This window comes from Bubalus kerabau, chromosome 2 (genome assembly GCF_029407905.1).
Source record: "Bubalus kerabau isolate K-KA32 ecotype Philippines breed swamp buffalo chromosome 2, PCC_UOA_SB_1v2, whole genome shotgun sequence".
Taxonomy (NCBI): domain Eukaryota; kingdom Metazoa; phylum Chordata; class Mammalia; order Artiodactyla; family Bovidae; genus Bubalus; species Bubalus kerabau.
Window position 1 is genome coordinate 89,457,612 of NC_073625.1, and position 13,280 is coordinate 89,470,891.

A 13,280-nucleotide genomic window follows, 5' to 3' on the forward strand; every position below is an offset into this window, starting at 1 on the left:
AGTAGACAGTCCTATGTCAATCATGCCAAGAAAGCCTGCACTTGGTCTAGGGTGTGAGAATTTGGAAGGCAGATCATATATTGGGGTCAGGAAGAAATACTACTTTCTTGAACTTTACTCTAGACTGTGATTCTCCAGAGTGCTGAATGGCACTCCAGGGTGGTGTGGGGAACCTGGCTTTCACCGGTCCCTGGATACCCTGGGATACATCCCATCAAACAATGTCATTTTAATTCAAAGAGATCACACCATCTATAATTAAAAAACAAACCTAGCAAACTGGGCCAACCCTATGTGTACACTGCCTAAATATTATGATTTCAAGGACTTTTAAAAGACCCTGCATGTCCCAATAGTTCTCTATTTCCTGGCCCTTCCCCTCCCACTTTATTAGAATAAATCTTCTATACAAAGGCTGAGTTAATTATCTTTACATTGTGAAAACATTGTAGTCCAGAGAATGCTACAAATTTACCCTGCTTAATTCTTTACCACCTTCCACAAGAATTCAAAAATTTTACATAGTTGCCATCATGTGCCCATGCAATAATGTATTCTGCATTAAAAAAAAATCTTTGACATGTCAAAAGCACCTGCCCAGATAGTTACATAACAGGTAAAACATTCTGGAAAGAGAGCTGATTTTGGTTCAAGGTACTTTCATTCAAATCACAGCTCCAAAATGGGTTGGTATGATCTTATTACATAAGACCATATATGGGCATATTACATAACCTCCTGACTCCACTTTGTCATTTCTGGGATAAGATTATTCTGGTTTGCGGGATGAATTGGAGGAACAGACATGATACATGAAGGGTAGCTGACTCATGGTAGGAAAGAACTGGTAGTTAATATTCATACTTCCTGATTTTTTTTGTGATAAGCATTGTGCCAAGAACTCTCTACTTCATCATCTATTTTAATCCTCATCACAACCTGTGAAGAGAGGTTGTACTCTCTCACTTCACAAAAGGAAGCACATTGAGGTTAAGTCACTAGTTTAGGGTCACACAGGCCAGAGGAGGAAGTGGAATTTGAACTAGGTCATGGTGAGTAGTGTCTTCTTGGCCAATACTGATTATGAAGAAGCACAAATGTCACCTAAGAATAATGGACTGCCTCTTCCCTTAGCACATGACTTTGCAGATTCAAGAATCCTAGGAAAGGGACTTCCCTGGTAGTCTACTGGTTAAGACTTCACCTTCCAATGCCTGGTCAGGGAGTCAAGGTCTCATGTGCCCTGGGAATGAAACACTAAAACATAAAATAGAAGCAATATTGTAACAAATTCCACAGAGACTAACAGAAAAATGGTCCACATCTTAAAAAAAAAAAAGTCCTAGGAAAGCTAGAGAGTAGGAGGTAAAATCACTGCTTTAATTCTGAAGATGATGAACGTAAGAAGGGTAATAAACTCAGCAGAACCTAAAAGAGCATAGTAACTTCAAGAAAAATGGGCCCAGTTGGACAAATACCCTCTTCCTTGTGGTTCAGTCAGTAGAGAATTTGCCTGCAATGCAGAAAACCACCTAAAATGCAGGAGGCCCAGATTCATTTCCTGGGTGAGGTGAGGAAGATTCTTTGGGGGAAGGAAATAACCCACTTCAGTATTCTTGCCTGGAAATTCCATGGACAGAGGAGCCTGGAGGTCTACAGTCCATGGGGTCTCAAAGAGTCAGACACAGTTGAGAAACTAACCCACCACCACCACTCAGATGTTTGAGGTACCACCTTTGTAGTTATAAAATCTCTGTAGGTTACTACAAAGGCAATTTGTAGAAAGGGTACCGGCTGGGGAATTCCTGAATTCTCTGGGTTTTTTGATTGTGTGTGTGTGTGCTCAGCCGAGTCCGATTCTTTGATAAAATTGGGAAAATAACAAGTGCTGCCTCCTAGGGCCGTTGTTAAAATTAACACCAACACCAGAAGGTCCATCACAAAGGACTTTGTTTCAGGGCCTGACACGTTACTCACTCTGAACTGCACCCAAGTCTGTGGCTCTTCTCCCAGGGCATATGATTTATTTCACAAACACTGACATTTAAAAAATACAGCTATCCAAGTATCATCACTATAGTACACGCATATCTCAAGGGAGACCTATTTTAACAAGCAAATACACATTTCGTCTTCCTTCCCCCTAACGCATCGTTTCCTCCAAAAGACAAAAAGCACTAACACATTTGTCCTTGAAGGGCAGAGCCCAGAAATTCTGGTCTCTCTGGACACTCCCGCCCTTTCTGCTGGGGACCAAACCGTCTGCCCCGCCTCGTGTCACAGAAGTCCCCGCCGAGCCAAGCAAAAAGTGTTTACTTCTGCCGCCTGCCAGCCCAGCGGGGAGGAGAAAGCTCCCTAGCCGGCTGCCCCTCTCTTTCGCCCCTGCAGCTTTCCAAACAAACCGGGGCGGGAAAGGAGTGTCTCCTTGGCTGTGGAACCTGATCCTCCTACCTCGTCCAAAGCCACCCGCCGCTTTCCCCGGGCCTTCCCTTGGTAATTTTCCTGTCCGGGACGCCCGGGGAGGGCGCGCGGCTGGAATCCCGCCAGCCAGAAAGGTAGGGGTTCGGCCGCGCTCCAGCCTCGCCCGCCCGGGGACGCCGGGCCCCAGCGGCTCTCTCTGCACCTCACTGCCCCGCACCTTCCTCCGCGCACTCGGGGGCGGCCGCAGCCGCTGCCGCGGGAGGAGCTTCCCCGCGACTCCGGAGGCGCTCGGCGCAGTCGCCGAGGATCCGGCCCCGGGCGCGGTGGGCAGCGCACGCGCCGCCGGGCGCCTCGGACTCCTCGCTGGTCCCCCGCCGGGTCTAGGGAGACTGCCTCCTTCCCGGGCCGCCGCTGAGCAGCGCTACAGTCCTCCGGTTTCCGCTGGCTCGATGCTGCGGCTGCCGCGGGAGAGGCAGCACCGGGCTGGAGAGAGCGGCTGCGGGCGAGCTCCCGGCCCCGGAGCCCCGCGCGCCTCTGCGGTCTTCGCGCCTGGGCCTCGGCGGGTAACTCTCCCCGGCCCGCTTCGCTGCGGGTTGGCATCGCCGGGGGGAGGGTGGGGGAGGGAGGTTGAGGGTGCGGGGAGATCCGCGGGCTTTGCCTCTGAAGCTGAGGATCAGGGTCCGGGGGGCGCGCCTCCATGCACCCTCCCTCCCCTAGGAGCCTACATGCGCTTGCCCGGTGCCCCGGGTTCAGAGAGTGGGGGGCGCGCGGACCCGGGTGCTCCCCGGGTAAGGGCGGCTGGGGCGCTGGGCACTGGAGCGGCCGGCGGGGGTGACGGGTTCCTCGCTCACTATTGTTTCTTTGTAAAAGGGGATGTACGCGAGCCGGGGCGAGAGGTCTGGAAAGTTCTCTCATTTTACCTTAGAAAAAATCTACGAGAAACCCTTCTTCCCGCCACAGTGGAACTAGACCTAAAGAAACCAGCTCGGAGGCGATTTGGCGCGAAGTACGGGGACGAGAAAATTGCAGGGACTTGGCCTGCCGTTAATTTGGGGGAAAGGGGAGAAGAAGCTAGTGGTTTTGAGGCCGAATGCTACCGAGCTCCCTGGCGATCTCAGCTCCTTGTGTGGTGTTATTTGGGCTTGAAAGAGAATCTATAAAAGGCAGTTTTCAGAAAGTAAAAACAAACCCAAAGCACCTTTGCGGGGGTGGGGGTGGGGTGCAGGTCTTCAGTGGAAGGGCGGGGAGAGAGGTTGGGGACCGGATTGAGGGTGGGGTTGCTGTTCGAAGATGTTTTAAAAACGGTACTTGGGAGTGGTGATGAAAGAGACATCTTGAATGCCAACGTATCAGAAACTACAGAAGCCGCAGATTCTAAATCCAAAAGCCACACGTGCTTTAAGAGGTTCGCCACCTGAGAACTGTAATTAGGTAGATAGTTAAGAATACTGCGAATCTACCAGAAGCTCCTTGCCCCCTGGCCCCATGTTCACGCTAGTCTCGTGGTTTCTGATAGCTGCTCTTACAAGGCTAGCTTTGATATTTGACTTTACAGTGTTAAAACTTCGTGTCCCTGCTGCAGGCTGAGAAATTATATCTTTTGACTTATATGGAGATGTTATATATTTGGGAAGATCTGGTCAGGTTGCCAGGCTATTTTACATTTGAAACATGATGATTTGACATTTGTAAATTGATTTGTTTTCCCTTCCTTTTAGTCTCACCGCCGACTTTTAGTACGAAAATCTGTAAAGAGCTACTCTTAGATGATCTAGTTTGTCGTCTTCGATTGAGGCTGATTGGCTCGGAAGCACTTTAGATAATGGCAACTTTGGTTTATGAGAAGAGAACTTTTCTCGAAACTGTGTATCTGTTCTGGCATCAAGCGGTCCTTAAACGTGGAGGGGGAGGGCCTTCTCACAGGCCTTCTCTTTAGCAATATTTTCACCAAGTCCCTCCCTGGTTGCCACAGTTTCAGGTTGTACCGTGTCTCCGTATTATGGTGTAATAGAATGAGATTGCTGTTTGATTGTTTCAGTAGATTTGTTGGAGATATTCAATTTGTTCTTATGCCCCAAATCAATACAAATCTTTGGAGCTCAAAAGGAATAGAAATAGTGTTGGCAGAAGAATGACTTTAAGAGACATAGCATTTAAAAAAAAATCAGTCTTTTGTGAAAATTGTAATTTTCAAGTTTTCTCATTTTAAATAATAGTGGCAGCTGTTTGCTTCTGTGGGAGATATTTCTGTGTTCCATATCGTATGGAATATTATGAGAGAAAAGTGAAGTAATGCTGTGCTTCCCATGTTTCTCTGATAAGCATCATCTGCTAACCATGCAGATTACCAATAGGCTTTTTTCCATTATGATTGCATTCAGATTGGGGGCCAGAGACCTGTTTAAGTGCATTCTAGGTGATGCTTATCAAGGAGGAGAGGAAAGCACAAAACTCAGGTGGTTCCCAGTATGATCCCCAGTGAGTTCACCTGTGCTAGTTTATTTAATCTTCACAACCACCCTAGGAGAAAGGAATGCCTGACCTTATTTTATAATTAAAAAAAAACAAAAACCTGAGACTGCCCAAGGTTAAGTGACTTAGATTGGATCACAGGAGGGTCGCTTCACTTCTGCCTTGCAGGGGTCCCAGGAAGCCTCTGTAGCAGATGTTCCTCACAGGTTCTTCCATTCATTTGCTTGTCTTTCTCCTGTGCCTTCCACCCGCTCACTTGTATCCCCCTCTCCTATCTGAACACACCTTCTTAATTACGCCTCAGGCTTGGCTTCTTGAGCAGATGCTCTACATACTTTGTCTTTCCTCTTGTTAGTTTCAGACTTTCAACAGTTATCTTCTATCTTCTCCACATCTTTGACATGCCCCTTGGGTGGGTTGTGTCTGGCCAGGTTTACAAGGGCCTGTTATTGCCAATAGCTTATGTTCTGAATGTTCTTTTCATTCTGAATATATTTTCAGGGAAGTTCCTTTTTGCCTGGAAGAAATCTTCGCAGGGCTACCTCCTCACTATCACTGTTGAATCTCTCTCTCCTGCTTATCCTAACTACAGTGGATAACAGCATACACCACAGTTTCCAGTTGAACCCTGATGAGTTAAAGTGTTTAACTTGGAGTGCACTTGATGTATAGAACAGGATGTGTGCATTGAACATAACAGTATTTTTGTAGAAAGCTGTATTTATGGTTCCATGTCAGGGTGTCAGAAGCACAGTTCTCACTGTAGTGGGGTAGCAGGTATTTTTTCTCCTGATGGTGACTGAATTGGTCAGGAACTTGGCTGCCAGACAGGCGGTCAGGCTAAGAAGCAATGATATTTTGCGGGTGAAGATATGATAAAAGAGAGTGAGGAGCAGTAGGATCTCAGTCTCTTCCCCATGTTCATATTTCTTTTTTTCTTTTTGGAGATCTTTTGGTCATCCCAGGAGGAATGGGCAGCTTACCACTTACTACCACAACCTTCTGCATCTGATCAGGGTTTTCGTCTTCCTGGACCTTTGGGAAAAAGGAGAAGGAAAGCACCCAACCTTTAGGAAGTTTCTTATCATGAACACTAGAAAGCTGAGTGAAGAGTCTCTTCCGTGTTCTCTCTTCTTCCCCCTTTTACCTGAGATGCAATGTGCAAGGGGGATCATTTCATCCAGTTGCACAGAGTAATGTTGGTTTTTGAAGAATTCTTTAAACATTGACTTACTTTTTATGTGATTGGGGATGCAAAGATCTGTGGGAGATGAGAGAATAAGGCCTCCAGGAGAGGAAATGGCAAGGAAGCTGGCGATTTCTCTAAAGGAAGCAATGTTATTCTCACCCCCGTGGCGTGTGGAAGCAGGCCTGGAATTGGTGTGGTTGTGGGTCATGGTCATGACCATGTGCTTTAATGGGGCAACAAAAGGGGCAGAGAATGGTTTTGCAGTGGCTCTTGAGTGACTTTCTGCAGTCATCTATATGGTGGAACTTGAAATTCAGCCAATATTTATTGCATCCTTACCATGTACAGGAGATGTTCTAGGTAGGGTGTGCAGCATTGAACAAAACACATTCTCTGCTCTTACAGAGTTTATGTTTCTGTGGGAAATGGAATCAATAAATCAGATATAAATATATGGGAAAACACTTTTCAGATAGAATGAGTGTTATGAAGACAGTTCATTGTGGGGGTGTGCCAGACAGGGTCTGAGGGAAGCTGGTTTAGGGCAGTCAGAGAGCTGCCATGAGGGGGTGGTGTATGAAGAAAGATAGGAGTGATGAGAAGCCAGTCAAGTGAAGAGCATTCTAGGCAGAGGAAACAGCGGCCGCAGAGGCCCGGAGGCATAAATGAATTGCGGATGTTTGAAGAACTTGGAGAAGAGTACAAAAGGGCAAGCTAGGAGCAGAGGAAGTCAGTGAGGTAAGCAGAAGACTGCTTGTGAGATACCTTCAAGTCTTAAGAAGGAGTTTGAATTGTGTTTTAATTAGAATAAGATGTCACTGGAGGATGATTTAGAGATTCAGTCTTTACCTGGTGGTTGATGGACTTTCCTCTTGGGCTTTTTCTTGCTCGCTCGCTCGCTCGCTCTCACACACACACACGTTTTCATTCTTCACATTTTTCTTCTCCCCATTAATTGGCCGTCACTGATTTCCCTTCCTTGCTCTAGGCCAGGGCACAGGCATGTCCACACTGAGAAGCGGTTCTCAGAGGACTGTGTACAGTGTTCCTCTCACTCACTGAAATAAATCCTTGTACTCACTCAAGCATGAAACGCTCCATCACTACCTTTGATTGCTCAACTTCTCTCTAGGCTGAATATCTAGTTGTCTCTAAGTCTCTGGGTTGGCTGGTGGCATCTGAAACTAGATATGAAAAACTAAGTTAATCATGTACTCAAATCGATCACAGTTGGTATCGTTTGCAAGTGTGATTGATTTGAGTAGATTAACTTAATTTTTCCCATCTAGTTTCAGATGCCACCAACCAAAAGGACAATGATTGAAGAGGGGATATTCTATATAATGGGAAACTCTTCCCTTGTCCTGATGCCAGCCCCCTTTCCCCCAGGCTATGCAGGGAGTTACAGTTTCAGTGGAAATGAACTCTTGTAATAGTTGCCATGGGACTATACTATGCCTTAGAAATTTTGTTTCTATCGTTCATCATAGATAATCTCAGTCTTAGAGTAACACTTAAATCATGAAAATTTATGACCAAGACAGTACTTCCTCGTAGCACTGGTTTATCAGAAATGAACAGAGGCATTTTATCAGGTATCCTTTGATTCCAAGATAGCTCATCATCTCCAGTATCCAACTCTCTGGGGAAACTTGGTATACTCTTAGAAAATTACTTTTGAGATTATTTAGCCAGATGCCCTGCTCATTTATTAATTTACATACTTAACTGATATATATATATATATATATATATATCAGTTATCTTTCAGCTTTTGGTATCTGTTCTTTATGGCTGATGTGCTGACATAAAATCTGGAACATGTTTCAGTTTAAGCAGGCAGCAATTATGTCTTGTCTTGTTTGCCCCGTGTCTTCCACCTGGTGTGGTGTTCAGAACGTTATAAATAGAACAGATGGTTGCCAGGTGTCTCCATCCGTGCCCATGGATTAACACACAGTGTGAATAGCTCAGCTGTAACATCTTTATAACTCTTAGGCTTCATCTTTGTAACTATTAGTGAATAGGTGAAATATCAGTGAAATAGGTGAAAGGTGCATTCATTCCTGTGGGTTTGTCTAAATTAATTAAAACTTTTCTGGCTTTGAAACTTTTTTTGAAAATTATTAGGTTGACATGTAAGAGACTGGTATATGAATATTATCACATGTCTATTCTCAAATTTGTTTTCATGTACAGTAAACTTTCAGACGTGAGTCTAAGTGAACTCCGGGAGTTGGTGATGGACAGGGAGGCCTGGCGTGCTGCGATTTATGGGGTCACAAAGAGTCGGACACGATTCAGCGACTGAACTGAACTGAAACTTTCATAGATGGTTAGATAGCATCACCGACTCAATGAACGTGAATTTGACCACCTCCAGGAGGTAGTGAAGAACAGGGGAGCCTGGTGTGCCATAATCCATGGGGTTGCAAAGAGTCAGATGCAACTTAGAGACTGAATTACAACAAATTTTCAGTTTCATAATTCATAATTTATGATAATTTGAGTTGGGTTTGTAGTTACATTTGTGAGGAAATAAGTGTGCCAAGAGAGTAGATTACAAAATCATTTCGCTCTTTAATAGCCTAGCATCTCACATCTATGATTTCATGCCCTTTAGTAAGCACTGCTTGAATTCCATTGCTTATTATGATATGTCTTAGGTTTCTGTTAGATATCATTTAACCTAGCTGGAGACACAAACAGATGCACTGGGGATAAAAAGCTCTTCTCATCTCTTCTCATCAGGGCCAGAGCTGAGAGTGAGTCCCTGCCTGGCAAAGGGAACTGAGAAGGGCCCACTGTGGACTCTTGCTGAAACTCAGAGTGACAAAGTTTTTTACAAAGAATGACGTCTTTAGAGGGCATCTTCCTGGTTAATAGAGATACTCTGTATACATATTTCAAAGGTTCTACCTTTTAGATTTTTTTCCCCCTGTCCCTCAAGGACATGCTGCTATAATACCAACAATATAAACAAAGTCTTCTTGTCTTTGAGCTGATTTTATGGCGTCTCCCTCCCCAATAAGATTTTAGTCCTCAGAGAAGTTATCAGCCCAGTGTTTCTGATAGCTTAGAGGAGTTTTCTTCTTAGGAAATATTTTATTGCAAATATTTAGGCCAGCACCATAGAAAGTGCTGCTTTTATTAAAATAATACAGTACAAAGTGTAATAAAATGAAATGCTTTTATTAAAATCTGTGCAGCCCTTTAGTGTGTAAGAATCCTTCATGTCTTAAGGGATAGAAGAGGCAAAGATAGGGAATATGCGCATATTCTATGTTCAGCACAGAGCCAAAGAATTAAAAAATCAGGTTTCTTTTTTTTAATTCCCTGGTTTGTTTTTATGGATAATATAAAGCTGGTATAAGATTAGATCATGTAATATATAATTATTATAGTATAATAAAGTTATAAACTGCACTTAAAATGGAGAAATGGGTTATCTTGGTGCATTTAGACAAGAGCAATGAGTTGATCCAGTTCCAGATGGATTTCCAGCTGCTTTTCAGCAACAGCAAGTAATTTAATTCATAATTTTATTTAATTGACAGTCTCCGCAAGTTATAGGACTTTTTTTTTGTGAATGATTTTGGTGAGATAGAGAATACTGCTGTCAAGATCCTTTTGATAGTTGAAGCCAATATCTCAAGTAAATGTCAGAGTAAGTTAGCTAATCACTCTTGTTTGATCCCAGCTATGCTACAATTAGATTAGAAATAATTGGATTTTTTTCTTAAGCAGGATGTTAAGGGATATGTGGAATTTCTGATGATTGAAATATCTGTAAATGTTTTGCAGGCCTGGAATATTTTTCGAGGACAAAACTGGCCCATCTACTGCAAAAAAACCTGAAAAGCTTCCCTCTATTTTTAGAGTTGGTGTGTAGGCCTCCTCTGCTTTAACTGTAAATAATGCAATTATATTCTTCTTACAGAGCTTCTACCCAAGGTCTCCACCTATGACCACCAATATTCCCGTCCACGCACCTTTTATAATAACATTCCTCAGGCATGGTTTTTATTACAGAAATTTTTTTCTGGTCAAAAATCCAGAGAATTCCTCCCACAGGTCTTTGAAGTTTTCTGCTCTCTCCTGTTGCTCATTTTTTTTTTTTTTTTTTTTTACTGTTCCATTGGCTCCTGCAGTCACTGCAAGCCTCCCTGTGCTGCAGGTTGTGAAGGCCTTTAGAACTGGTGCCCTTCTCCTTCCACTCCCTACCCACCCCATCCAAGCTAGATGATAACCTGCCTTTCCAGCTTCATGGCTGATAAACTGCCTGACTCTGAACGCATTGCCTAACTTCTGTGAAGATCACTTTCTTCATCTCTAAACTTGAATAATGCCCACATCACAGTTATGATAATTAAAAAAGAAAGCACATGCAAATAGTTCAGTATAGGGCCTGCCAAATACCTAACATTTAATCGATATTGTTACATTATTATTATTATAACTCTTATTATAGCTATTATCATAACTCTTGTTCATTAGATAGTTAAAATTTGACTTTCTCCAGAAAGTCTTTCTGTTTGGCCTCTCTGGTTCTAATTTTTTTTTTTTTTTTAACCAGTCTGAGTCCTTTTAGAACCTAACTTCACTTTCAGTTCATGACTTCACTTTCAGTTCAGTTCAGTTGCTCAGTTGTGCCCGACTCTTTGCAACCCCCTGGACTGCAGCACGCGAGGCCTCCCTGTCCATCACCAACTCTTGAGTTTACTCAAACTGATATCCATTGACTCGGTGATGCCATCCCACCATCTCATCCTGTGACTTCACTTTGGACTCTATTTAATCTACTCATGTTGTTATATTCTTTAGTTTTCATTGAACAGTAATAAATATTTGGACATATTTTTTGCCTTTCATGTGCCAGGCACAGTACTAATTATAATACAGACCTCCATGGGCATACAGTGGAGGGATGCAGTGTGCAGTGTGTGTGTGTACACATGTGTGCATGCATGCATGCTTCAGGTGAAGTTGGGAGATCAAAATCTGTTGATTGAGTGGCACTGTGATTTTTCAGAATAAACTAGGGTTGAGAATAAAAACTACTCTGTTCAGATGTCCATTAAAAAAATGAACTTCTGTTCATCTTTTTCTGTAGTTTAAAAAACATGATAGTGGACTCTGTGGGAGAGGGAGAGGGTGGGAAGATTTGGGAGAATGGCATTGAAACATGTAAAATATCATGTATGAAATGAGTTGCCAGTCCAGGTTCGATACACGATACTGGATGCTTGGGGCTGGTGCCCTGGGACGACCCAGAGGGATGGTATGGGGAGGGAGGAGGGAGGAGGGTTCAGGATGGGGAACACATGTATACCTGTGGTGGATTCATTTTGATATTTGGCAAAACTAATACAATTATGTAAAGTTTAAAAATAAAATAAAAAAAAAACATGATAGTTATATCTTGAAACATATGTTCTTGAAACACTTTACATATATTTTCTTTCTTAGAATCTTCTCTATCCTCATCTCAACATGGGTAGAGGTGGAGAGGAAGACTTTCTTGAAGAGCGGAATCCCACGAGCTGCCTCCGATTTATGGCAGTTTTCATGAGAAGATGATGAAAACATTTCATGAGAAAATGATGAACATTATTTAACATAATATATATTTGATATTTGATCTCTCATTTTTAATAACCTAAGTGTTTGAAAGAAATGTGAGGGAGTTCCCTGGTGGCCTAGTGGTTAGGATTCCAGGCTTTCACTGCCATCGCCCAGGTTCAGTCCCTGGTTGGGGAACTGAGATCCTGCAAGTCACACATAGCACAGCCAAAAAAAAGAAAAAGGAGATGTGAAGTATTATTTGAGACTTCTGAAACCTGGATTTCTATATGAAATTTGAGAGTGGAGAGGGGCTTCAATAGGACAGAGATATCCAAGGAAAACAGTCCACAGGACTACTATAAATTCATAGCCTTGAAACTTCCAGTACCTCCCTATTACATTTCACACTCAAGAAAGGCACAGCTTCCTCTTCTATAATTATGTGCTTGATAATTTTTATGTACAATTTGATTAAGATGTGATTTTTGTTTCCTTTGCAGTTAAAGTTTGGCTTCCTTTCCTCCTCTCTGCTCCCCTTTCTTACTTCTCTTCTCCTCCCCACTCCCATTTTTAAGACATCATTCAATTTTTAACACATCAATATATTATTCAGAGATTCTGCAATTGTTGTTCAGTCACCAAGTTGTGTCTGACTCTTCACCACCCCATGGACTGCAGCACGCCAGGCCTCCTGGCCCCTCACCATCTCCCAGAGTTTGCCCAAGTTCATGTCCAATGAATTGGTGATGCCATCCAACCATCGCATCCTCTGTCACCCTCTTCTCCTTCAGTCTTTCCCAACATCAGGATCTTTTCCAATGAGTCAGCTCTTCGCATCAGGTGGCCAAGGTATTGGAGCTTCAGCATCAGTCCTTCCAGTAAATATTCAGAACTGATTTCCTTTAGGATGGGCTGGTTTAATCTCCTTGCAGTCCAAGGGAGTCTCAAGAGACTTCTCCAGCACAACAGTTTGAAAGTATCAATTCTTTGGTGCTCTGCCTTCTTTATGGTCCAGCTCTCACATCTGTATATGACTACTGGAAAACCATAGCCTTGACTATATGGACTTTGTTGGCAAAGTGATGGCTCTGCTTTTTAACACACTGTCTAGGTTTGTCATCGCTTTCCTGCCAAGAAGCAATTGTCTTCTAATTTCATGGCTATGGTCACCATCCCCAATGATTTTAGAGCCAAGAAGAGGAAATCTGTCACTGCTTCCACCTTTTCCCCTTCTATTTGCCATGCAGTGATGGGACTGGATGCCATGATCTTCGTTTTTTTAATATTGAGATTTAAGCTGGCTTTTTCACTCTCCTCCTTCACCCTCATCAAGATACTCTTTACTTCCTCTTCGCTCACTGCCAGCCTGAATTTTAATACGAGGAGCTGATGATTTGAGCCACAGTCAGCTCCAGGTCTTGTTTATGCTGTCTGTATAGAGCTTCTCCATCTTTGACTGCAAAGAATATAATCAGTCTGATTTCGGTATTGACCATCTGGTGATGTTCATGTGTAAAATTGTCTCTTGTTTTGTTGAAAAAGGGTGTCTGCTATGACTGGTGTGTTCTCTTGGTAGAATTCTGTTGGCCTTTGCCCTCTTCATTTTGTACTCCAAGGCCAAACTTGCCTGTTA

The 13,280-nt window shown here is 43.3% G+C and overlaps 1 protein-coding gene across 9 annotated transcripts in view; it reads left to right on the forward strand.

The window, feature by feature from the left end:
- Window positions 1-2,402: 2,402 nt before the first annotated feature.
- ST3GAL6 (ST3 beta-galactoside alpha-2,3-sialyltransferase 6) overlaps window positions 2,403-13,280 on the forward strand; it is an 86,723-nt gene continuing 75,845 nt past the window's right edge. For 5 of the 9 annotated variants that reach the window (XM_055567895.1, XM_055567901.1, XM_055567904.1 and 2 more), the window contains exon 1: window positions 2,845-2,984. The gene's annotated coding sequence lies outside the window, so the exon portion shown is untranslated. Of the gene's footprint in view, window positions 2,556-2,844; window positions 2,985-3,307; window positions 3,428-5,921; window positions 6,821-13,280 lie in introns of those variants that run through there. The other 4 variants (XM_055567896.1, XM_055567902.1, XM_055567900.1 and 1 more) reach the window with 4 other exon arrangements.